Genomic DNA, 27,662 nt, shown 5'->3' on the forward strand with positions numbered 1-27,662 from the left:
GAAAATTCTGACTTGGGAAAGAATGAGTAATACGGACACCGGCACCAGTGTCAATCCTGACTAGGGGAAACCAGTGAGTAGAACATATCCTAATATTTGCCCATATTTTTCTTGCAAATACATGAAAAGTATGTAATAAGATTTTTTAAAAGCTACATAAAAAGAGGCTCCACTATCCTGAACAAATGTTGCCACCTGGAGACGGCCAGTTTGGAGTTTTAATATTCAATGAGCAAAATCAACCAATGGCAATCACTACCTATTTTTGAAGTCACAGCGTCTTTAAAATACACATGACTCACGAAACATAAAGGAGCACAGTGCAGCCAAACAGCAACCTTACTACTCCCATTCCATTTTTATGTATTACAAAAATTACTAAGGGGGGAAAAAAAGTGTCATTTTATTTAACCCGTGAAAATTTACAACAAAATATGCCTCAACAAGTGTTCTGTTGCCTGCACCCACTGTCTGCAACTACAGCCCAAAGGGAGGGAGATAAAAGCTAGAATTTATTGATGTAATATTTTCATAGGACAAGTTCATGACTTGGATTTTTTAAGCATCAGAAATGTGTTATAGTCAGTGCCTAGTGGTGAATAGTTTGTGTTATAATTTTCCACTTTTATCCGTGAATGTACCATTTTTTTTGACTCGCATGATCGCTTTAGACGCTTTGATTTCAGTGTTCTGTTCTGGTGGCAAGCCTGAAATTGTTTCATATCAAACGTCTTTCATTTATATCAAACATGTTATATGTAAAAAAAAAATAAATAAAATAAAAATCTACCAGTAGGACAAGTACTTTTTAAAATAAATATCAATGAATTATTGACTTAAAACAAGCTTATTGAAAAGTAACTTGCAAGTTAGTTTTGTATTATTTCAAGAAACTAGAACAAAAATACTTGGTAAATTTTGTAGTTTTGCTATGAAAGAATCCTGGCTGTTTCATTTAAAAATGTAAATTTCTAGAGGAAGATGAGATTTTGTAATGATAAAGTATCCCGATATTTATCATCAATGGCAACGTCCTATTGATAATACCCTAACCCCAACCCTTGATCTGATTAAATGTTAATTATTTTATGTGTCCCAGTGAAAGAAAGTGGTGTAAGCTTAAGACAATGTTACATATATATATATATATATATATATATCATTTTACAGTAAGAAGGAGAGTGGTTACCAAGTTGTGTTCTTGTGTGGACAGTGAACTAATAAAATAACACACTTTCAGACAACAATTCCCATTTACATGAGCACTAGAGAAGCCTCTACCACGTTTAAACTACTTTTGCAACGATGTTTTGGTAAATGTTGAGGGGAAAAAAAGGTGGCTGTTTTCATCTTGTCTGGAACTATAAGTACTGAAAGAATGCTGTGAGTAGCTAAAGAGATGTTTCACTGTTTTCCGACAACTCTGGATTGTACTTCAATGTCTCTCGTTCATGAAGATTAATCAAAACTGAGTTGGATGAATTTACACATCACAGACTCTTTATAAAAGCTCTTTTTAAAAAAAAACAACTAAACAACAACTTTGATTCTATATTCTTTTCTGTTATACATAGACATCCAGAATGTGCAGCAACAAAGCTTTGAACAAATATAATTGATCCCACTGTCTTGAGTTTCACTTTTGAATGACTAGTGACATTGATTTAAGGCGTCTTTACAACGATTCCAATTGTTAATTCTTATTTTTGTTGACTGCACTGTATTCCAAAGGATTGGATGTAACTCCGTACCATTTAAAATTAAAGTTCTACTTAATCAACATTCCAAGAATTAAATAAATTTGAGAGCATAGAAGAGAAACATTTTCATTGCTCTTTTGGCACTGGGACCAACAAGACCCAAAACAAATGTGCTACAAAAATCTGGGAGGGAATATTCAACAGACAGGAGGATAGGTTTACTTTTTATCCAAGTCTAAAACAAATAAATAGGTATTATTTCATCTCATGTTGATTTGAATAGTAAACTAAACCTGACTGTATAGTTTAATAACTAAGATCAATTTAAATGCATGTACATCACAATGAATCTGTCTGCATAATTGGATTGACTTTCTGTTATAAAACGTGTTTTTTTTAAAGGCGCGTTTTGAATTGTCGCAATATAAAACTAAACTGAATTGACAGAAAGCAAGATTAGTACATTTGTAGGAAATTAATGGCAATAATTTAAACTAAAGACTAAGTTAATAATAATGCTGAAGTCAGAGTTATCTGTAGATTGATGCATGAAAAGTTGTGATGTACTATTTGTTGTACCACAACAACATCGAATTCTTAACCAGCACAAAGAAGAAAAAAGCCATAAAAATTCCAGAGAGTTCATTGAGAACCTCTCTAGTTACCCTCTGCACCCCCATCCCTCACCATATCGCGCTTCCTCTCTGTTCTGCCTCTCCTATTTCTGTCTATTGTCAGCACAAAGCATCACATTCAGGCCCAGATGACTTCTCATATGGAAGCCAGTGGTGGACTTAACGTACAATGGCCACATGAAGACAAAGGACAGTTTATTAGGCTGAGGAGTCACAGAGACAGATGGACGGAGAGCGGCCAAGGCTGGAAAAAAGGAAAACGGAGGGGAAGAGTGGCACTCTGCGTTCCATTGTGGCTGGACCCACATCTGGTGGCCATGTGTGACCGGAGCGGCGGGGCTAATGATGGGCTTCCTGAGGCCGGCTCAATTAGGCCAGGTCTCACCGGACTCCCAGAGAGAAGCAGAAAGAGAGATGACTATCGACATGCTGGTTGCTGTTTGTTTTTGAGCCGGTCCATCTCGTTTACTCACACGTATGTCCTTCTAAGATGAGTTTAGACGTGAAAGCGTGCACAAGTGAGGTCTGTGCCAGGAGTGGAATAAAGCTAAGGGCCCACTGAAACAATCCTTGACAATTTTACTCTTATTCAGCAAAATGACAACATATTTTTCAAAGCCCATTAATACTTTTGACCAGGTTAAATAGAAGTATCTTGGCGTAAAGTTTGTCAGTGTTTGCCCTTCTGTAATATAAGCCTGGCGGGCCACCAGGCTTTACTTGCACCCACACATGACTAAGCATTGTTTGTTTATTATAGTTTTTTTATACACCAGTAACAGTGGTAGCAAAGTCTTTTTTTAAACACTATAACTCCGTAGCAACTGCCTGTCTTTGCTGGTCTTTGGACACCTTAAATAGGGTAAAACAACAGAAGTGCAAAAAACGTATATTTTAATTCTATTGCCTTTTTTAAGACTTTATAGTTGGTGTGTATGCATTGTTGCTAATGTCTTCCAACATCATATTTGGTCATATTTTAACATTTCCTGTCAGCTTTAAATATTTTTTAACTCAAAACACAGTGGGCCGCTGGATGACTGCCCGCCTTCACTATCACCGGGCTTAGCAGATTTCTGGGTGAACGTCTGAGCAATGATTTGATGTCTTAATGTAAGTCTTCTAACACCTTTACCCCAGATAGAAAACAAAAAGCGCGTCCTTAAGCATCTACAGCATATATCCAATATGCAGTGTGTGCGTGGGCACCAAATTAAACGGGTTCCTGCAAAAGCACCATCCTCCATCATTCCCCTGTTGCCCCTACGAGACACAGGCTGAAAAATAGAAACCTAATCAACAGAAAAGAAAAGCCTGTTTGTCTTTCTTAATAAAACACTTTATTGGGGAAATTCAATGCCAATTCTTCCCATAATCACGTGTTCCTGGTCAGATGTGTATAATTAGCCTTGCATAAGCAATCACGCAAACAAGACCTCGGGTCATCCAAGGCTCTCAATTTCAGCGAAAGGACAGAACCACACCTACAGTGTATTAAGTTAATGTTTCAGACATGGTGTTTGCCCCCCTCCAGCAATATCAGTGGTCATGGATTAGTACTTGGATTTCCCCAAATAAACGATAAAATTGTTTAATCTGTGTGAATCATTTAGAAAAGTTAAATGTAAGAGTGGATGAAAAGACAGGAAAAAAAAACATTGAATATCTAGGTTAGGGAAGCAACTAAAACAAGGCAGAAAACGTTAAATGTCAGAATTTTTGGAATTTGAACTCCGTTTTTGCAGTAGTTAAAAGTGATGTGCAAATATTTATGGATTTTTAAAACCTTTCTTAAATCTATGGCCACTATGATGTTGCACCAAGGATTAATGTATGGTTTGTCTAATATTTAGAGTTGATAACTTTGAAAGACTTGATCTGAGTTGCTTGTAAAAGACAGAAACTACACTTTCAAACTTTTCACATTTTATTTCACGTTACAATCACAAACAATGTATTATATTAGGATTTTAAGTGACAACACTATAATTGTGAATAAAGAGGCTCAAGTCTGATTGCTGAAAAATTCTGGGTGAATATTTTTTATTGGCGCTGTATTTCTTCAGTGGGATTGGAGAATCTGGTTAAAGTCAATGATGCTAAATACAAAGCAATCCAGGAAGAAAATCTACCACATAACGCTTGAGACTGTGGTGGGGGTTATCTTAAGACCTACACTTTTCCTCATCTCCGCTCTTGGGGATACAGCCAGTCGGCACTAAGGAAAAAGGATGCAAAAAAACTGTGAATTTTTGTATTTCTAGCACGAGAAAGTAGGAAGATGAACTGAGTCCAGAAATAATCTCTTCTGCTCACATTCTACTCTGTCCTGTTTCCCTTCTAACACCGAATCAATGGCAGTCAGCTGGAGTGTTCGATCCCCATCTGTGTTCAGAAGCTTCCTTTGTCTGGCTTTACAGAAGGTTTCTGTGGTTACACGATCTCCCTCTGTGGAGCAGAAGTGGGTCTTTAGTTTGAGAATCGCAGGTTTCTGTCAGAACATCACCAGCTAGTGTGGGCACCGTCAAAGTTGATTGTCGTGTGTCTGACCAACTCTAACCTTCCGCGCTAAGCTATTTGTATCGTTGTTCCTCAACAGGTGTCCATCAAGTGCTGAAGTAAATACCATCTGTGGAAAACTGAGAGCAGATCTACTAAGTTTGTGACACCATTGCCAAAGCTGGCATTCAAACTCAGACGGCTCTGGTGGATGTTTCACATAATGTGCTGAAAAAGATAAATCTTAACACCCTGACAGGCGTGATACTTCTCACACAACAATTATGACTGTAAACAAGTTTAGATGGAACGTCGTGTCAGCTGTGCCCTGAAAAAGTAGCTTTTTCGAGGAAAAAAAGAAAAGTATTATGTGGATATATCTTTACGACTCTAACTTCATCCAACTGCTTTCGCTAACAAACAAATAACTTTTCGACCAGATATAGGAGCTCAAGTCAATAATTCCTTAAGACTGATAAGAAAGTAGTTCCACCGGCAGATTATTTCACTTGAAACAAGACATTTTTCCGAACGTTACGAGAGCAGCCATGTTGGCCGTTCAGTACAACCTGTGCCACCTGTTGGAAGGCAACAGCAGCAAACCACCAGTAAGCCCCTCGGTCCCCTTCTCCGTCTCCACAGGAAATGAGCGGGCAAATAAGCAGACAGAGATAATTACAGACCAAACAATGGCTGTCATTTCTGTCTACATCAACCTCCCAGCCCTGCCCTCCCACCGACAGCACAGCTCTGTATCATCAGAGTCCAAGTTGGTGGACGGCTGAATCCAAACTGTGCTGCCTGAGTCTGTTCTGGATGTGTATCTCTCATCTCCCTGCATACTTTGCCGTTTGCAAAAAACAAAAGCACGTTAACCTTGAGCTGCAACACAGCTTTGTGCCGTCGTCTAAGGAGGTATTAGAAGGATGATTAAGTGAGATTGATGGCACTTTAATTCCTCCAACAAAAATAATGGCTCCCGCCTGTTGTTTAATCTTCAATCTTCATTACATAAAGAAGAAACTCAAGAGAGTGTGTTTTTTAGCAAAAGAAGGCCACGCTGACAAAGGACATCATCAAGGATGGCATATTTACATGCCTAATCACAATAAATTATAATTGAAAGTCCAAAGAAGAGTGCGAGAATTCAACAACATTTATCCTGAAAGGAAACTGTTAACAAATTCTGAAGGTAAATCTTTTGAAGATGTTTAATTTTTCATTCTTCTCATATAATTCAGACTATTTAGTTGCAGCTGAGCGCCACCGTAATTATGAGCACAATCTCAAATGTCTTGTATGCATTTGTTATTCATTCATTTATATTGTCATAGCTTCTATTATTCAGCATTAAATAGACTTGTTACCATGACCTTCCTGCCAAATTCCTTTCAAAACTCATTATTTTGAAGTAACAAAACTGAAGCAATAGTTATTTCTTAGCTCCAGTTAAATGAGATGGAGTACAAAAGCTACTTAAACTGTAACTTAGAGCTGCAGTACATAACTTTTATTAACAATATGTTTATTTTACATATTTCTAAGGCTATGTTGTGACAGTATATGGAAGACAGTATGTGGAAGATATCCTGTGGAAAAAAATTAAATAAAGATCTTTGGCTCTTCCCTGTAGTCCTACTGCCATCTGGAGATAATACATCCTGTGGTCAGAAACCAATGAGAACCAGGAGGACGGTCTTAGCACTGTCAATAAAGCTTGTGTATGCGCTACAGCTGTGGTAATGGTGGGCAATCAACTTATTGTTACAGGAAAATAGTTCAGTCATCATCATGTTAACTGGCTTGCGCCACAGGCTCCAGTGTGGAGAACTATCTGTAGCCTAGCTGACAGCAAGAGGGAGAGTGTGTGACAGCATTAAGCCTCCCCCTGCCCCACCTTCCTGGCTCTGATTGGTTGCTGTGATGCGGGAGTTGTGCCTTTCTGCAGATGGCAGTAAGACAACAGGAAGGAGGCAGAGGAGCTTGATTTTTTTTCACAGATATATCACATATTGTATCTCATACTGTCAAGACGCAGTGACAGTTAAGAAATATGTAAAACTAACAAAAAAACAACACATATAGTGATATATACATATTCCTCTAGTGGAAATAAAACAGAGTTTTAAACGTGTTGGTTTTGGTGCTGCTTTCTCAAACCAAACAAACCTGTATCATATTTTCCCACCAAAGCTGTGGTTAGCTGCTAGCATTCTTCCATCGGGTGATCAATTCAGCAAGTAAAAAAAAAAAAAAAAGGCCAATGAGTGCAACCTTGGTTACTCTCCTCAACAGTGAGGTCAAAACAAAAGGTTGGTGGAAGAGCAGCGCTCTCACAGTGGACAGAAGTTGTATGTCTTGCTCAAGGACGCTTAAGGGTGGGCGCTTGCCGAAATGCAGCCTGGTTCCTTCGGTTCAAGGCACGGCTCCTCACTTGCTGCAACCGTCTGCTCCTGTCAAAGAATCTGCATAAATAATGTGGATTTAACACAAGCGTGCACTGTAAACAAGCATGTAGTATGCTGTTAGCGAGATACAAGGTCTTGCATTTACAAGGAGCGCCTGAGGTTATTTGGTTTCACCGGAATGAAAGTGAAATTTCACTGAAATTTAAAGAACAGAATTAAATGAAGGCTTCAGAGTGCACACCATTTTCTTCGCCGCTGTCTATGGTCTACAAAAATATCATCTGTCTTCATGTGATTATGGAAGAGGCCATAAGGGTCTCAGGCAAAGTCAACGTGAATGCACCGAGAGGCTTTATCTGGCTCTATATCTTCATTGTGAAAACAAGCAAACAGGGTAAGGAGAAAGTTTGGCCTATTTTCTCTTTCATAGGACTGAAAAATTGCTAATAACATTCACCTGTTAACCTAGATTGCTCCTGTTTATTTGAAGTAGGTTATTTTAGCTAGTTACTTTTCTTTGCCAGAGGATTTATTTTCTTCTTTAAAACCTTTTGCTATGCCACGACCCCTAATGTGCGTTTTGAGGAATTTCTTTGTGATAGGCCAACACAAAACTGCTCAGAATTACAGACTGAAAGGAAAGCAACAAGCAACACAAACTGTAATATATTAACAACTGAAAACTGCAGATTTGTTTAGCCTTTAGCATCTACCCATCATCTTCCACTTACCCAAGACTGGATCAGAGGACAACAGATTCAGAAAGGAAGTCAGTCAACAGACTGTCAGGCGTGAAAACAGCAATCACAGGTCCACCAACACATAGATCTCTACCTAATCCGATTGGCTTGGCAAATATATTAATCAGAGAAGTAGTGGTTCATCTGGAGGAAGCACACAGCTCCACGGCATGAAAACGCACATTTTAAGAAATGCCATTTGTTAAAAAAATTTTTAACACCGTTTCATTTTGTTTCCACTTCGCAATTACTACTGTACTGGCATATCACAAATATTAAAAAACAATACATTGATGTTTTTTATGTTTCGATTATCGACTGCGAAAGATGAGTTATTAATGCAATTAACTGCACATGCCAAAAAATAATAAATAGTCCCACAGAGTTGTTGCAACATATGGTTCAACATAACCAAATGTTTGTTTTTTAATAAATGTGTGAGGTCAAAGGCACATGAAGACTTTACTGCAGACTAAAGCTGACCTTCTGTATAATCGGGACTACAGAAGGAACAGAAACGACTCCTTTAATCTAGTGCATCTTTTGCCGCATTTCAGTGTGATGTCTGACTTCACAAGGAAAGGTCAGTTTAGGTGGGTGGAACAAACAACTGGGATGAACTGGTTCTCTCCCCCTAACCCTCCCTCTCTCTCAGTGGCTTCAATTTGTGCTTTGGTGTGCAGTTACAGTTAGTTTATTGACCATTAGAGCACAGTCAGACTTCTAAGTTTTCTAATAGACTCGTGTGTTTGTTGTGGTGGTGCGAAGGAATGAATGATGAGGCTTTTTTTCTATCTCTGAAAGCTGAACTGCATCTGGAAAAAAGTTAACCAACTTGCCAGAAAAGTTAATTGTATCTGTCAGATTTTTCTCTTTGTTTCACTTTTTCACTCTTATTTGACTCTTTGCTTTGAGATACTTTCCCAAAACTAATATACAAGCCGGACATCTAAGGATCTGCAGACCGACGGACGAATGCACGGACAGATCGTTTAGACTGCGTGAAACCGAGACAAATCCGGCAGGACTCATATTTTTACAAGCGCTATTTGATTTTTCAATACTTATCCACACATGGGAAATATTTAAAACAAACTCCATACTTTTACAGACTTCCAGTCTATGTAGCCTAATAAGCTAGCTCCAAACTTCAGCTCAGCTTCTTAGCGAGACAAGAGGGACTGGAAAGAAAGCGCTACAAGGGAACGGAGAACAGGGAATTCAAGGAAAACAACACTAAAGGAAACGGAGAGAGGAGGATGGGGGTCAGTGGAGGTAGAAAAGAAGAAATGAATGCATCCTCTGTTCTTCCCCACTGTCTCAAACAAGGCCTTGGTAAACAGGAAGTGCAGCTGCGCTCGCTTTGTCCCTGTGACTCCGTCTTTCACCTCCTGTACCTCCCTCCTTGGATCGTCTTAAAACATGCTTCATTTATACATACTAAAAAAAAAAAAAAGCACCGTGACATAATTTGATATTTTCATTTGCAAATACAACAATGCTAGAAAGAGGACAAAAAAAGAAAGAAAAAGTGATACCAGGACATCTACAAAAAGAATCTCTCGCCTTCTTGCCGTCACATGGTGAGGAGTCATGATAGTTGGCAATCTGGACACGCAGTTCCCCTCTGTGGGCCCTAATCCCCCTATTTCTTTAAGAGAGAGGGAGTAGAGAAGAGGAGAAAAGAGGCATTGTGGCTCGAGACAGTGCAGTAAAAAGAGGAGCGTACAGTACCAAATTGAGGTCGCGGCAAGACAATGGCTGCCCTTCACTGGCTCATTCACACACGGTCTCCACACAGCTCTATCAAACGCCTCTTTCTTTTCTTCTTCCCCTCTGTTCTGTTCTCTTTCTTTCTCTCACGTCCGCCTTTCTTCCCCTCATCATAGAGGGACAGGGGATAATGAAATTCCCCAGGCTGTTTTGGGGCCTGTTGGAAACACAAGAGGATCTCTCTCGTTCTTGTCTCAACAGACACCTTTTTATTTTTTATTAACTACGTTCAGCACTTTCCATTAGCTCCACCCACTGATTTTGTTTTTGGAAGGAAAGTTTTTAAGGCTTGGTTTTGTGTTTTACACCCTTAAAATTGAACAGTTCTCAGTATGGCTGCCTGGCCATTAATGATTCTAATTGGTGTTCACTTTGCCTCATCACCTAACATAACGTAACACAGTACCTGCTGCTGTGTAGCTGGTTCTTTTGAGTTATGCAAGCTTGCTCCTTTTTAATGTTTGTGAACCTGTCTGGTACTAGTTGAGCCACCCCTTGTTGCTAGGATATGGCAAAAAAACAAAAAAAACATTTTACACTCTTGAAAGTGAATTTTATCTCTAATAAGTTTCATAAGAATTGTGTTTAGACCATAACAGATATCTTTAAAGTCGTTTTATACATCCATTGAGGTATGTATGAGCTACACCACGAGGTTATAAACCACAGATAAAAGTGTAGTATTTTAGGTGTGGGCAGAAACAAAATGAAATGTGTAGCTTTATGGCAAGTTGAGCCACTGATGGGGTTGAGTTGGAGAGGGTGGAGTGTGTGCATGTGTGCGTTTGTGTGTGTGTGGTTTTTTTTTTAGGTGTACAGTTCAACTTGCCCAGTACATAAAATAAATTATGCTACCTCAGACTCCCTAATCCTTTTTTACCGACGATGCACTTAACAAAACAAAATGTCTGGAGCTGAGACAGCTGTGGTTGAAGACACAGACTGTGTGACGGTCTAATCTGGGGCTGAGATACTAAAACTGCTCATCTAGAAGTACATGACTAAACTTGCCAAATTCAAGTCACGGTCAAAGCAGTTTATCTGGATAAGCACAAATTAGCTTCCAGTTTAATTTCAGGACCAAGTTGGAATGAATGTGGGTTGACCTCTCTGGCCTAGACACAAACAGTGATTTAGTGTGGAACTACGTCATGCAGCCATTGTTTCCTCTCTTGTGGCAAGTTGGCCCAAAGCTGTAGCATAAGGCCCTTGACATCCGGAAGATAACAGCTTGGTTTAAGTGGGTGTCTGAGGTGATCCAGTACATGTTTGTTAGGGGAAAAGACTGTATGGCAGTGTTGCCTCAGGAACCCAGTGATGTGGAGCTGCGCTATCAAACTCCCCAAAATCGCTACCAGAGGTGACCTGACCTAACACCAGGAGTAACGTCTGTGTGTCTCTACACAACACCGGCAGCACAGCTCCTCTCAGTCGTCCAATTCTCAAATCATACAAAATTTATTTCTACAGTCATTCTATAATTTATTTTTTTTAAGTAATTTCAGGTTTTCTTTCTTGTTCCAATTGTTACAAGTGAAAAGGGAGACCCTCGAGGTGCTGTTCCAGGCCCTATATTCTTCACTATTTACATAAATCTTGGGCAAAATATTTGCCAATCAACTTTTCATATCATGCCAGGACTCTCTCCTGCTTAGGCCTCTAAACTCAACTTGCATTTAATGGATTACAAGAACATCTGTATCTACTGCTTTTTATAAATTCTGACAAAGAAATGTCTGCTGTGTCAGAAATTAAAAGCTGAAGGATCACCATGATATAAGATGGTCAACAAATTTAGTTGAGTTACAATTTTTCCAAATACCTTGAACAATACTGAGATTTATTGTCAATTGTGGCCCAAACCTCTCCAGTGTTTACTTGAACAAAAAGTAAATTTGACATCTTCATGTGCTTAAGGTCTTAATCACTTATGTGTTTGTATAAAGAGTCATTTGTGGTATAAGTTCTTTCCATGCGCAAAGTGTGTACTCCATCAATACTCTAGATTTTCAAAGAACTGAAGTGGGGAAGAAATTAATTAGATTTTGGACACTAGATGCATTGTAAAAATGATAAAACTAAACGTTGGCTTCAAGTTCCTGTTACACTGAATGAGTTTGAAGATATGGTGACATTGTTACAAAGAACAGCACAGTGAAAGATCTCTGATCACAAAGGGAATCACATGGTTGAACAAAAGATTATAAAACATAAATAACCAGCTTTTCTATATGTTATACCAAAAGTAGGTCTGGTAACAAATGTTAACTCCATTTCCAGCCAAATTGACTGAGCTAGAATTACATTGCAGTTTCTATCTGCCAGGATCCATAAGTTTGGAGAACTTTGCATTATTTTCCTTCTACCTAATAATTAATTTGGTCCATCACATTTCATCAAAATTAAATGCATTTGCTTGTTGTTTTAATCTGGCAATATGAATAATTTCAACATTTGCAAAGGACTAAATTAAGTTTGAACAAAAAAAATAAGCAATGCTCATATGCTTTAGCTTCAAGTACCATATGCAGGTAAAATGCACTTAGTGTTAAATTAAACTCATTGAAGAGACTACTTACATGAAGAAGGAACACACAGTTGTAAAATGGGACCAGCTCTGTTTTGAAAAGGTTAGACAAACGTCTTATTCATTAAGTCTGACTGCCTATGGAGCGCTCGTGAAGAAGAATTGGACAGTGAAATGTGATCTCTTTCTGCTAATAAAAACATTCATGGAATTCACAATTTCACATGGAGTCTAAGAAGTTTAGAGGGCAAAAGCACCTTCGGGCAACTCGGGTCACAAAGGCTGATCGTCATCGACCCTAATTTGGCTTGGCAAGCCTAATCGTTCAAAATTGATCAACTACAGAATCTATTTTTGACATTTAAAGGGTTTATTGTGGAAACAGGGATTGGTATTGTTACAATACCAAGAAAGCCCAGAAAAATGGTTGTTCTACAATCTCGTTTAGCAGGACATCAATTGCCCACAGGGTTGAGCGCGTGATGGTCTTAAGGTGACCAACATGGCTCCAGTTGGAAAATAAGTCGCAACAGTTTTGATAGTCAAGTGCTGTTCATTGGAAACAATGCATGTCATACCAAGTAACAAGACCAACGATGTTTAAATTGTGGCACACGGTCCATTTGCTCACTTCCTGTTATTAACCACGTTTTGCTTTCCTTTTTATGTAAATATAAATAGGCTCACAACCAACCTGCCGGTTTTACTTGAAAGCAGTTCTTGGTATATGAAATTTAAATAAAACAGCAGACATTTTAAAGAAATACTTACCATTCTTCAAAATGTTCTTCTAAACTAGCGGTTCTCAACGTGGGCGGTACCGCCCCCCAGGGGGCATTCAGAGGACGGCAGGGGGCGCTGGCGGACATTTTTACAAAAGGGGGTCGCTGGGATGCCTTTTGTGGGGCGTTTGGTCGAAGGTAAACTTTACACCTTAAATGCACAACAATGCCAGTTTAGACTTGGAGCAACTTGGTAAAACTGTATTGTGTAACATTAAATCATGCTTGGCTGCAACTGTATTGATGGCAGCTCTTCTTCTATTCAGTGTTTGTTAGCTTCTGTTAGCTTCTTGGCGCAGCTCCTCTCCTGCTACTGGTAGCTAAAATTACGATACCCTCTCTGTGTATCCCTCTGAAAAATGAACCCATTTAAATAAAAAAAATCCCTCCATGGTGACACCACGATAGAGAGCGTTCATTTTATAGCGTTATCATGGTGCTGTAAGTGGTCCGGTATGAAACGGGGGTGATAGAACAACACAGCAGTTTTAAATTTCAATAATCAGAATGCAGAAATTGTTTCCGTTGTTTTAAAAGGTTTATGTCAGTCTGCCTTTTCCCCATCAATACGCTTCCCGATCGCCCTGCACCTTAGGGAGTTAAAAAAAAAAAAAGACGTTCACATTGCGCAAAACTCTGAAACAGGAGAAGCGGGACATAAAACGGAGCGACGAACTAGATGTGAATTATAGCATAAAAACAGAGAATCCGACGCTGAACAGTGAAAAATCAACACATGATGTGAAACAGGTGATGAGTGAAGATTATTCGTCTTATATTATTCGTCTTATATTGGATAAATAATAAAATAAAAGTAGCAACAAGAAAGAAACTAAAGTGGACATAGCAATAAACCAAGAGAGGATAATACTAATCAAACGAAACTAAATGGAAATGAATGACGAACAAAATGCAAGAATAAACTAAGAAACTAAAGTAAATACAGAGGAATAAACTGTATGGCAAGACCTTTCGAGCAATAATTAATACATATGACTATATGGCAAGAATAAACAGACACTATTTCCAGATAAAAGGTAAAATAATATTGCTGAAATGTCATGGGTTTGTTGAGGCCACATCTAGTACTGAGAATAAATATATCTTACAGACCATAATGGTAAAGAACTGATTTATGTTTTTAATTAGATTTGATATATTTATTTCTTCAATATTATTTTTCATGTCAGTGTTAATGTCAGGATGCTGATGACTCCATGACACTTTGATTTTGACTCATAAGGATTTGATTAAGAACCAGATTTGTTCTTTGTAATTTCTGTCCAGTAAAACTATTAATCTATAAATCAATAGACAGATCTATATAAAGATATAATCCATGTTTCTGTCTCATATTTGTATGGCAAAAGGATTTGGAACTTTAGTTTTTCCACTGAATGCTCTGGTTTGCACAATAAATGCCATGTGGGTGAAATGTTATGGATGGTACTCTGATGTCCCATTCTCCTGAAGGCAGCACAGAGCTGCACCACCAGAAACCGGCAGAAACACTGAAGAGAAGAAGAGTTATGATTAATGTAGTTACAGTTCTGTCCATGTTTTAATGTTCCAGAGCTCAGTCGTTTTTAAAATAGTTCAAAGTTTAAACTGGCACGTTGAACATCTTTTATCTGGTCATTTTGTGGAAGATTTAACAACTAGAAAATGGCACAAAATAAGAATATTTTTTCCACTCTGATTGGCTGCTGTTAGGCCAACCAATTTTAACTTGAATGTTCATTGCATTTTTTGTAGACGCCTGTGAAAATAATTTCTATTCCCATGGCTTTTTTGTTCTCTGGGAAATTATTTTGGATGATAAATACAGAAACAAGCATACAATAATACAAATAAAACATCTACAATAGTGATAGTAATATTAATGATAAAATAATGGTCAGTGCAAAGTAGCCTGCAAATTCTTTGGTCGGTGGCAGTGAGGGACCTGGATAAGGGCTAGGGGGGCGCTGGCCCAAAAAAGGTTGAGAACCACTGGTCTAAACTAAGAAACAGAACACAGTTGATTCAATAATTTAGGAACTCGTATGCTTTTCTTTCATTTATGCAAATGTTGAGGACCCTTCTTATATTTACAGATCTCTTTTCTACAAAAATAAGCATTTAATTTTGTTAAGCTAGTCACTGCTTAACAGTTTTACAGATAAGGTTAAGCTTCACAACAATAAAAACATGTTCTTATGTTTGTTTAAAAGAAGAAGAACACACATGGAGACTGAGATCAACTTTTTCCCATGTGGCAAAAAGTTTGATCAAAAAAGCTCAAACCAAGTGTGACAATAATTGCAGGCAGCACAACCAGACCTCATTTTATTCTTTAATACTTTTGTTAACAATTAACTTCTGAAAGAATTTAATCATCTCATGATGGCAGAGGTTTGCAAACGCTGGCCGAATTCTACGACCACAAACCTATTAGGTGATTTCCTCTTTAAGAAAACCATAAGGGTCTGAGGTCATTCATTCATCAGTCACCTTACACATGGTTAACTTCATTGTTCAGGATGGTTTTGTTTATAGCAGAACCTCATGAAGGGAGGCCTACACAATGGTTAACCAGAACCATAGGTGCTGCCAGAACAAAAAGGTACACTTTGGTGGCATTTCAGTTTTTAGTTTTATGTGTTACATGATGTTTTATTGCGCTGATTTGTATTTGTACGCGTTTTAGAAAACCAGAATGCGGCACGTGCGCTTGACCCTCACGATTAACTATCCTGGTTATTTGCATAAACGAAGAAAAAAAAAAAAGGAGACAATGCTTACACACGTACCTAAAATTCTCACACTCATAGCCCTCTGTGTTTCTGCTTTCAAGTAATTACCCGTGAACCTATGGTAGGTGGTGACCATTGTGTAATGTCGGCTTAGCGCACAGGGAGGTGTTGGATTTATGCATGCTCAGCGACCTTTCTGATTGGGGGCAACAGTGGCCTCATTTGCATGAGGAGATGGGGTCTTTCATTAGCTTTGGTAGCAAGACCTCAGGTGTGGAACACACATACCTGGATGTCTGACCATGAATCGTATTATTAGGGTTTCCTGTAAGTCATACATCCTGCAGGTCTCTGTATGTTCACCGTTTTATCTCTAAAACTTGGAACATTGGTTTCAGGTTTAGTCAACTTGATTTTTCTTTGCAAAGTTTCCTCGGTTTTGTTACTTTTGACACGGTAGGTTTATTCCTTTTTGTCTTGCTTCAACATTCTGTGTTCAGGTTCCCATTACAGCCGGTTTCATTTTGTAGCAGTTCCTTTGTTCATTCCCATTTGTTCCCTGCCCTTGAGTCATACAGTTTCATTGCCTTACCTGCTCTGTTTTAAGTCATTGACTCACTCAGAATATTTCTACTTTGCTTTTCTTTGTTCCCTGCTAGTCCTCGACATTGCTTGTATAGCCATTGTTCATTTAATAGCGTTGAGATCATTTGTTTTCTGTGGCAAAGTTGGTTTTTCTGTCCAAGATTTTCTTTTTTTTTTTGTTTTGTTTAAAAGTAACCTTAAGATTTCAAATTACATGGCACCGCTTTATTCTGACAGAGCCTTCCACCTTGAACTTTTCACATTTTATCCAAATACAATCGGAAATTTCACAATCTTTTAATTGGAAGTAATGCAATAGACCAGCTGTCAATTACACAGTCCACAGGTACAAATATTCTGGTATGTATCTACAAGCCCTAATCATCTGAAATCATTTCTATTCTTCTTTTTAAAGGGCTCTGCAACACTAATAGTCTCTATTCACTGTGTTTTAGACAGAAAATAGGCCAAGTGAGAAGATATACAACAAAGCCTCTAGTTAGCAATCAAACCCAGGCCTTTTTTTGTTTTTACATTCAAATAAATGACTTCCTCAGCAAAGAAAAATATACATTCTATCCTGCAAAATATAATCTCCATCCAGAATCATGCTTTTATTGTGCGACAATTATGTTAAAGTGTCTGCAAACATGTATTGCTAAGCAGATATCTGTGATTTACTTGGGGGAAAAAAAACATGAAACATTTCTAGATGTAACTGCTCAGTAATGCAAATGTTGGCAAGCGAAATGTTCTTGAACAACATGCTGAAGATGTCCTCAGTAAAGAGACGCAATAGAACAACGTTTCCCAACCCTGGACCTCAAGGCACACTGCCCTGCATGTTTTAGGTGTTTCCCTGCTTTAACACACCCCATTCAGATGATTGCAGTTCAGAAAAAGCTTGTTAATCAGCCATCAACTGAAATCATGTGTGTTGAAGCAGGGAAATACCTAAAACATTCAGGGCAGTGTGCCTTGAGGACCAGGGTTGAAAAACACTGCAATAGAATATAGTCACGCTACAAACTGGACACTTCACTCACTGACACCTACAAATGCTCTCATACACATACACACACACACACACACACGCACACACACACATGCACACGCACACACGCACACACACACTGTCCCTTTGCTGTCATGTATAATTCAACATGTGGTCGGGTGGGCAGATGCCTCATCCCCAGGGGGTCCCATCATGCCTTTGCTAGAATGAAACATTTAACAGCATAGGACAAAATGGAACATGCTCGGTGAATAAAGGGGAAATGGTTTTGGAACAACACATGCAACACACACTGACATGCACCCTTACACACCCTTTTGTCGTCACAGCATCGCTTTAAGATACAACAAACTCAAATGCTCTCATTGTGACTAACCTGCATTTAATTCAAACTAAAAGATGACAAGTTCATTTTGCGTTTCGTCACAAACTACAGAATTGTGTTGCGGATACTTTCAAACACACAGTGGAGAGCAGAGAAAGATCCTTCAACAAATGACCACGCTCTCGCAAACAGGCAGATATCTATATCGGTCACCAAATAGTATCATCTAGAAAGCAGCTGTAAGACTGCTTCTAAAGAGTCCTTAGAGATCCTCTACAGAGATACAATATGTTCATATAATGTCAGCGTTGCAGAAAGGAGGAAGCGGTGTGTGTGCGTGTGTGTGTGAATGTGTGCCAGTACTGTGATAGAGCAAAGAGAGAGAAGCTCTGCAAGTCTGAGCAGATGCTGGTGCTTTGAATGTGTCTGAGCGATGGAAACAGCTTAGGAAGGCCTGGAGTGAGTCCAGGCAGCTGTAAAGCGTGAATATTAATGTACTGTAACCTTGACACAGGAGAAGCTGCTGGTACTCATGAGGAGGCGCCTCATGACATCAGACAAGGGGAGAACGACTCCTCCTTCATGTAGCACGCACACACACGCTGGAAATCTTCATCTCCAGCTCTTCAGAGCATAATCTGTGTCCCACATCGTTCTAGTCTAAAAAGCTCACCTCTGTTGAATCTGCTTCGTCTCCTCTGTCACCTTTCTGCTCTTCTGCCTCAGCTCATCATCTGCGTTTCTCGTTCTCCTGGACCTGAAAGGATGTTTGTTAAAAAAAAGGTCGTCACACCTACAGAACCAGCCTTGAACTTTTTCCAGTCATCACATTGGTACCGAAAACATCAATACGACGCATCTGATCGTCAATCAAATAACCTCACTTAGGGATAGTTATAAAGTGGAAGAAGAATTATGCAGAGTTTTCATTGTATTTAATGTGGAGAAATCTGTATTCGACTGACTTGAATCAGCAGTTTTTAGAACCACCTTTTGGTGCAATTACAGCGGTCTTATGGAAGAGTTTTCCACTTGGGGGAAACCTGTGCCCATGTAAAATAACTGGATGATTGGGGAACGTCCAGTTTAAAATCAGGCCATACATTCTCTACTGAATTTAGGTCTCGACTTTGACTGGGCCATTTAGACATGATTATGCTTTGGTCTACTACGTAAGCTGTTCTATTGTAGCTCTGGGTGTTGGTGTTCAGTCATTTGTGTTGAAACGTCCTTCAACGTCCTTCTCTGTCCAAAATCTTACGTAGCATCTAAGCACCTTTTTTTCAGGAATGTCCTTCCATTTAGCTGCCATTTATACAAAAAGCATATGTTTAGGGTGATTGACATTTTGATCACACATGACCTTTGAGTGCATACAAAAAGAAAAATATTCAGTTTTGGTCTTAGAGCCCTGTTTTCCACATGTTTGCTGTATCTCCTGTAGGGCTTGTGGCTCGCTGCAAACAGGGTTTCTTACGACTATGGCTTTTTTTTCTAGCCACTCTTCCACAAGGGCCACTTTTTAAGTGCTTGACTTATAGTTGCCCTGTGGCACAGAGCCTCTCACCTCTGGCTTTGCAGCTCCTCTAGAGTTACGATTGGGCCTCTTGGCCGCTTCACTAGTAAATTTTCTCCCTGCTCAGCTTGTCAATTTAGGAGGAAAGTCATGCCTTGACAGGTTTACTATTGTGCCATACCATTTCTATTTTCAGAACGGGACTCAACTCTGAGTTGAATTAAGCAAATGGAGTAATTGGGTGGTTTATAAAGGAAACTGGTTGCACTGGGTTTATTTAGGGAAATCCCATTAAACACATGAATACCGATGCAGATTTTGAACACCGTCTATCATTTGCATTCCATTTAGCGACCGTTGTGTGTCTGTCGTATAAAAGTCCAATGAAATACATTGAAGTTACAAATGAAGGTACAATATAGTACTTTCAGCCAAAAATAAGGTAAAAAATAAATGTATCCAACTTTTAAATACTAAGAATTTTAAATCATTATCTGAGCATGTGTTCTGATTAGTAATAAAAAGAACATTTTATTAAAGAATTTCATTCAGTTTAGCGTTACATCACAATCTAAACTTCTACGTCTAAGAGGCATTTTTGCTAGAAGCATTACATTAAAAAAATCAGAGGTGGGGCCGACTTATGGTTTCTGAAACCCAGCCACCACTGAACAAGGCATCAGATGAAGCGTCTAAACTGGGCCAAGAAATATCTCAAGACAGGTTCACGAAGATTTTAGGGAGCGATAAAATGAGGAGGTCTCTTGACGGACAAAATGGTTTGGCTCATGGATGGATCAGTAAACAGGCACATTTCCACTTTGAGTCAGACACGAGCAAGGTAGAGGTGGGATGGTGATGTGGGCTGGTATTATTAAAGATGAGCTGTTTGGACCTTTTTGAACTGATGCTCTACTCTCAAACCTGCTGCCAGTTTTTAGAAGTTCTTCAAGCAGCCCTTCAGAAAGAAGCCTGAATCTTTCAAAGACAATGATTTTTATGCATTCATTTAACCCTTGTGTGTGCGAGGACTGGGGCAAATGATACAAGTTTTACGTGTGTGGGTTCGGTTGGACCCCATTTCTAAACACAATGAATAATCCTCAAAAGTAAGACTTCCCTAATAGCTGTGCACACGGTGCATCATGCCAAGAAGTAGGAGGTGATTTCATAAATGTCAACTTTAACTCCAACGCTTTTGCAAACCAGGTTATCTTTAACTGAAATCAGCAGAAATGTTTTATCCAACTATCTAAACCCTGACCCCATCAGACCTCTGCTTTCCTGTCTTTAAATCTTGCCTTCATCCACTCGTGTTTATTTGACTCATCTTTATCTTAATTTATTACATAGCCACTCGGGTTTTAATTCCCTCCAATTTGCCGTCGTCCTCTTCTTTCAAATTGTCTTCACTTTCATTTCCGTCTTCCCCTCCTGTTCTCCTTTTCTACAATATTCCCATCTTTATTTAATTTACTTGCCCCCTCCACTGTTTCCATCCATTACTGTTTTTCCCTGTCATTTAGTGTTCTGCGCAACAATCCTTTTCAACTTCTTCTACTAACACCTTGAACACCCCACCCCTTGGTACTCCTACCACCTCTCTCTTCTTTTCCTCTGTCCTTGCTAAGCACTACCATCATTCTATTCTGTTTTTTTTTCTTCCTTTGTAACTGCATGTGTATCAGGGAACACTCCAAAACTCAATTTTCCGATCTTATTGTCCTTCCATTCTCCGTCTCTCTTCCTCCTCCGCGCCTCCCCCCTCTCTCCCTCCCTCTTTTAGCTCACTGCCAGGCTACCACAGCCCAAACTGTTCGGCTGCAACTGTTCCAAGCCCAATAATTACAGCTTGTCAGAAAGAATTAATTTTCTCATTTCTCATAAAGACGTGTAAAAAATTACCATGTTATTATAACGCTGCCACTCTCTTGAGGCACCAAACGAAAACCAAATTTAATTTAGGAAATTCTTCCCTCGCACATTAAATTAAACACATAAATAAGAGTTTTGGAATTGGGGGGGTAGTTGGGTGGGGGGAGCATATGGTCGTTAGGCCGGCCCCAGCTCTGGGTAATGGCCATCGTAATGTTTTGATGGGCCCAGCTATTGGTAAGCACCAATACATTTGCATGATCACCGTCACGGCAGGCGAGCGAGCGTCCAATTAGCTCTCATATAGGCCTGGACAATGCTGGGAGAGAGAGGACAGGGGATCTGTTTGGCATAGGAAACACACAGCACGATATGGAGCACAGCTAATTAACAAGCACGTATGGAGAAAAACATATTTACAATGGGGGGGTTCTCTAAGGGACGGGTAGCCTTTCATGGAGGATAATATCCATTGAGGAAACATTTACGAGTTAAAGTACAGCAAGGCTGCACTTCACTGGTACAAACCCAAAAAACCAAAAAAAAAAAAACATGGCAACAGACTACACATTCCCTTGGAAAACAATCCATTTCATTTTCTTATCAAGTTATGTAACAGTTCTATTAACAGCATTTTGCTCTCTTCTCATCTGTGGAGAATATATAGCAGAGCTATTGGAATTCGCAAATTAGCAATAAGGAAAATGTTTTTGTTATTTTAGGCAAGCATTACAAAATCTTCTTTCTAAGGATTTTTTGGGCTGCCTTGTTTCAGAGGTACAGGTGAAACCAGAAACTTACATACAGTGTATAAAACTTAATTGTGCTTAATTGAGATGAGAAATGAGAAATTTAAGTGACATAAAAACCCAGATTAGTTTGCAAATCATCCTCTTTATGGAGACATGTGTGGCTCGATTCAATTAATATTGAAGTTTTCCACCATAACGTCCATTATTGGATTGTTAAGAAAGATCCCGGACACTTTAAGACCCTGTAAACACTGAAGTATGGAAGTAGCAGCAGCATCATGACATTTTAATCGTTAGGTTTCAGCTGTCCTACACATCCCCCCCCCCCCCATATTTTCAGACTACTTCATGCTCTATTCTATAAAGTAGCATGCCATTTTCACCCATTTTAAACCTGCAAATAAAGAAAACCACCGTGAATCAATGGCAGAGACATCTTCAATGGCCAGGCTTTATAGTAGAACCAAAAAAATCTAGACAGACTGGATTTGTATGGAATCACTGTCCTTGTTGTGATGAAAAAAAAGTATCACCATTTAAAATCATTACAAATTTGGTAATACACACGTGTTTATTTACTGGTGAGTTAATTTCATGTGGATTAAAATCAACATGTCTCATGTCATCAAAAATCTTGACTGAAAATAAGTAATTGGAAGAAAGAAATCTACAGAAAGCAAAGTCTACCCTCTCTCTCAAAAGTCAATCTGCTGAACCATAAGCAACTAATCATCAATATGTACAACAATGATGCTGATGAAAGGGGTTTGATGGCGCTGAATTATTTCACCTCAGTTATTAGAAGGTCAGATGTCCTGGAAGTTTGATGAAACCGATTTAAAACACCAGCGTCCCTTTACTTTGATGGGGAACTCCAAAAAGAACAAAAACTCACCCCAACACAGATGAATAAGGTGTCCCATCTGACTCCCTGGTATGGGGAAGACAGGGACTTTCCCTGCCTGCAGCACAAGATGCGCACATGGACACACACACACGCACGCATGCACACACCATTACCAGGGACACGCATAGCAAAAGGTCACCTCGAGTTGACACACATGCTGTGGGCAGAGTCATGGCTGATCTGACAAGGCCACGACAAACACTCGTACATCCGTATGCATACACAGAAATGCTACAAGACACACACACGCATACACACACAAGCGCCGGTCGGCGCAACCAGTACCAGCTAACTTTCCCCAGCAAAGCAGCAACAGGGCTACAATCTGTGATTATGATATTGCCTTGACACGCGCACTCACTGGACTTCTTCATACACAAATATGTGCCGACACATACTGTACACACACACGCACACACGCACACACACACACGCACACACACACACAAGCAATGACACCGTTTCCTGTTTCATGGTCACTTGTCTTGTTTCTAGTTTTGTTGTCACTGTTCTCTCTTCACTCCAGGCCTTGTGCTCCACACAGAATGAGCCCCTGCTTTTTGTCATCACAGCCAAGTGATAACTTACAACTTTTATGCCACAGCATATAGAAACACTCACAGCTATTCCTCAACACGCTTTTTATAACTAAGTAAAAGTTTTGATGACAGAAAAATGCGGCAGCGTTATATAAATGACTCAGTCGGTAAACAAAGAGCCAAAGCTCTGATGGACACAAGTTCAAAAGGTCAATGTGACTCTGACCTGCTCTCGTTAAATCAAACTGTATTATGTGATAACATCTTTTCAGATTAAGATTTGGTAGCTTCATTTCACGTGCTAATGAGCACGTTACTCTTCCCTGTGTAATCGAATAGAGTTTGTCTAACGTTTTCAAGAGTAATTAACTTTTAATACGGATATATTTCAAAATGCCCTCAGCCTGGACACTTTAATAAGCCATCAGAAACACTGTTTTATCAGATTTATTTAGATTTTCCCAAACTGTATGCTGACTGGCTGGTCAGTTAGTTGCGAAAACAAGAATATTTTAAACTGTGAAGTCACCCACCGTTGATGACTTGACACACTCAATCCTACCAAATTAATGGTCTCATCACGAACCGCAGCATATTTATTGGGACTTCATGTGTCAGACCAACATAAAGAAGCACATAATGAAAAAAGCCATGTGGAGGTGCAACCAAGAGTCCCACGGTGGCTCTGGAGGAGCTGACGAGATCAACAGCTCAGGTGGGAGAATCAAACAATGGAACCCGTAAGATTCCGTCGTGTAGGAAACACGATGGCATGTCGTGTTTTCTACATGAAAAGCATGTAGAAAACAAGCAATAACAGATGAGACCAAAATGTAACTTTCTGGCTAACATGTGAAGCACTGTGACATTAATATAAGCATGCACGTCACTCTCAACACTCCAATACAATAACAGCAATCACATTGTGCAGTGGGGATGTGTTATTAACAGGGATAGGAGATACAAGGGATACAAATATTCAAAGATGAAGTATTTAATTAAAGCCTTACCAGGAATTGATGAATGACCTCAAGAGAAAAATGCCAAAAAGTTGTTCCTGTGTACAGAACCCTTTCACTCCTGGACACAAAGAAAAACAAAAAATAAACTTATTACTTTCAAGGTTTCTGTGTGATCGTGTCCAATTAATCAGAAAAATATTGTCACTTTATAATTAAGCAGATCTGATTTAAGACACATGGCAACCAGTGAAAGAAACTAAAATAAAATCTAAGAAAACAAGTCAATGTAAAAAAAAACAAAAAAAAACTTTATAAACTTTTACTTTTTTGAACTATTAGCAGTGATTCTGAAACTTTCAGTTGTTAGTGACAAACTAATAGGACCCCAATTTAGAGAAGGCAAAAGAAAGCAATTGTAGGATCCAGAACTCTTTGCACCCTTCTTCTGTAGTTCCTATCTCCTTCCCTGCTCCTAACTCTCCTTTTCTTGCTCCCTACATTCCTCCCCCCTTCCTCATTCACACCAGAATTCTTCCATCTATAAATATCAACAAGCGACTGTAGGGCTGCGTACAAAACCACACACACACACCAGACTAAACCAATGAACACAGTGGCGTATTGTGCCAGCGGAGCCAATACACACTTCCACGGCCATTACTCCCCATGGAAACAGGCAAGTGTGTTCGCGCACACATGTGATGTTGACGTTGTACCCGCACAGTGGCTGCTTTAGACAATAAGCTATTTCAGGGCCAAATCACTGACAAAAATCCATTTTTCCACCCCACTAAAAAAGATCAGGAATGAGGGTGGGAGACAGCGCGGGATGGAGAGAAAAGCTGGAATCAAATAAACAGTGGCGCACATCTCTCTTAAGCTGGATTTATCTCTGTATTTTGTCATCGTTCTAATTTATTCCCCCAACCTGCTTACAATTACCGCCTTTTCAAAACTCATAACGGAGGCTTGTTGTTGTTTTCTGAGAGATTGCGTGGTATCTGCGGATGAAAGAGTGGGGGACTTGCATAAGGTGGAAAAGCTCCTAGTGTACTTTTGTAGATTATCCACTTGATACCGATTCATTTTCTCCCTCGCTCTTGTCACAGTTTTGTAAAGGAGGCGATGTAGGACAAACACACACACACACACACACGCTCAGTACTGTAGAGGAGTGTAGAGGGATGGGAGTGGGCTCATCATCTTTAGCTGTGATTACAACACTTGGCAAGCTCTCCCCTGCCTGTTTGCCTGTCTATTGCCTTACAAATGGATTAGTAAACCCTGTTCCATTTGTGTGTGTAGCTTCGCTGAGATTTAGGCTGACTTACAAATAACACCAATCAGATTTGGAAACAGCCGCTGTGTAGTCTTTTCCGGGGAAAATACTAAGGGATGTGATGTGGGGACATCGCTTTAGTATCATTTCTACTGGATGTACTTAGTTTGGGGAAGAAAAAAAAAACAGTGCTGTATTTTTGTGTGCACATGCAATATGAGGGGATGTGTTGCAAAGATTTGACATGTCCTATAATAAGGAAGTCTGCTTTAAACTTTTGGAGTCAGTCAGAGGTTAATCCAAGGGAGGCCTTCTCTTTTATCCCGTAGTTTACAAGTAATATAGAGGAGAATAACACAGATTAGATTAAAAAAAAAACAGACATTTAGTGGAGAGCACTTTTAGTAGACAGAGATAAATATTTTGGTATACTTGCAGCACATTGAAGCAGTGCAGAAAAGTAACTCAATGAAAGGTTAGTATCCATTGTCTACATGATTGCCTCTAGTGTGCGACAGACTAAACAAGACTGCAAAAAGGACTACTACTTTGTTTGTGCTTTCAAGAGACTATTAAAGCTTAAAGCTACGAGGTTGGCCTTAAGTATTCTAAGTACCTTCAAGTTTTTGGTATAGCAGTACACACCTCACTGAACATGAACCAGAAAAAACAAAGCAAGAGCTGCCAGAGGAAAAGATAATTCACAGGAAGATCCATAATCTTGTTGCCACAGCTGCCAATATTATCAAGACATCTATAACTCAGGTTACTTGAGCCAAGCCCGCAGAGAGTGGACCCAAAGATTGCAACCCCAAGTTGATCAGACAGCTCCTGTGTCTTGTAGAAAACGAGCCAAGAGAACCGTCCAAAACAATTCACTCTGAACTCCAACATCAAGGTAAGTCCCTTTCTGGTCATTGTGTTTTAAACCGTAACAAGAGACGACCCGGGAGGGCTTCACTGTTGCTAGAAAAAACACAAAAGGTTCATACTGTAATTTACCAAAATGAATAATGACATGTCCAAATGTTTGGGGGAAGAATGTCCTTTGCACTAATGAGACAAAAGTGGAGCTTTTTGGCTCATCACATTAACGTTGTGTTTAACCGGGGGGGGGGGGGAAATAACGATTTACAGAAACACAATACAACATGGAAGGTGTTTGGTTTGGTTTTGGCGGCTTTTCGCTGCATCTGGCACAGGGAATGCCAAAAATACACTCCTGATCAAAATCTAAAGCCTAAAGCAAAACTTATTTACATTATTTTCATTTAGCACAGCTGGACTGAAACCAGGCTGTAAACTGAGCTTCGAAGTACAAAAAGACGAAACAGAAGCAAGATATTTAAGTAAAGGATTTAAACCCAAACATGATGTTTCACAAAAGTTCAGGTCTATTGCCCTAAATCTCAAGACATGGCTAAATGAGAAGGCCAAGAATAAAGAGCCTGCCTCAAAACACATACTTTCAAACTTGACTGATTATGGCCCACATGGACAAGACGAAGATTCAGCTTTTTGGTCACAGCGACTAGTTTCAAGAACTCAAGCTGAGGTTTTCAACCCTAGGAATAATGTACCAGCAATTAGTGGTTGTAACATCAGCTGAGTGGCTACAGCTTATCTTCAGATCATGAAGTTCTTCTACTTAAACCCAAATAATAAACCTAATAAACCCAATTAAGATTGGAGCTAATTCTTACTACAGGAAAATTTTTTGGAGTAAAGTTATGTTAACCTTCGGAAATAACCCGAAACTCAAACATTTCCTGGTTCATGTCTCTTGTCCTACCTGAAAGGAAGTGGTTTCTGTTTCCTCTCAGTTTTTGTGTGGCATAGATTTGATCAGCCATACAATCCAACAGCCGGCAGCCAATAACCCTCCCAAACCCGACTCCTTCATTTAACCGTGCACAGTCTAGGCATTCGCGTCCAAATAAGCCTAGAGGTTTGACCACAAGCAGAAGCCACTTTTTTTCCCCTAATGATCACTCAGAAAATACAAGGAAATAAAAAAAATATGAAGTTCCAGGGACAAATCATTTAAACTCATCTTCATTTGAACAGTCAGATGATAAATAAGCATATCAAGGGGCTGAACCAGGCCA

The 27,662-nt window shown here is 39.4% G+C and overlaps 1 protein-coding gene across 1 annotated transcript in view; it reads right to left on the reverse strand.

Annotated features, from left to right (window-relative positions):
* sox5 (SRY-box transcription factor 5) overlaps positions 1 to 24,375 on the reverse strand; it is a 154,546-nt gene extending 130,171 nt beyond the window's left edge. Inside the window, exons 1-2 of the mRNA XM_008425896.2 lie at positions 24,324 to 24,375; positions 18,398 to 18,481 (exon numbers count right to left, since the gene is read on the reverse strand). The gene's annotated coding sequence lies outside the window, so the exon portion shown is untranslated. The remainder of the gene's footprint in view (positions 1 to 18,397; positions 18,482 to 24,323) is intronic.
* Positions 24,376 to 27,662: the final 3,287 nt, after the last annotated feature.

Source organism: Poecilia reticulata, linkage group LG13 (assembly GCF_000633615.1).
Source record: "Poecilia reticulata strain Guanapo linkage group LG13, Guppy_female_1.0+MT, whole genome shotgun sequence".
NCBI classification, from domain to species: domain Eukaryota; kingdom Metazoa; phylum Chordata; class Actinopteri; order Cyprinodontiformes; family Poeciliidae; genus Poecilia; species Poecilia reticulata.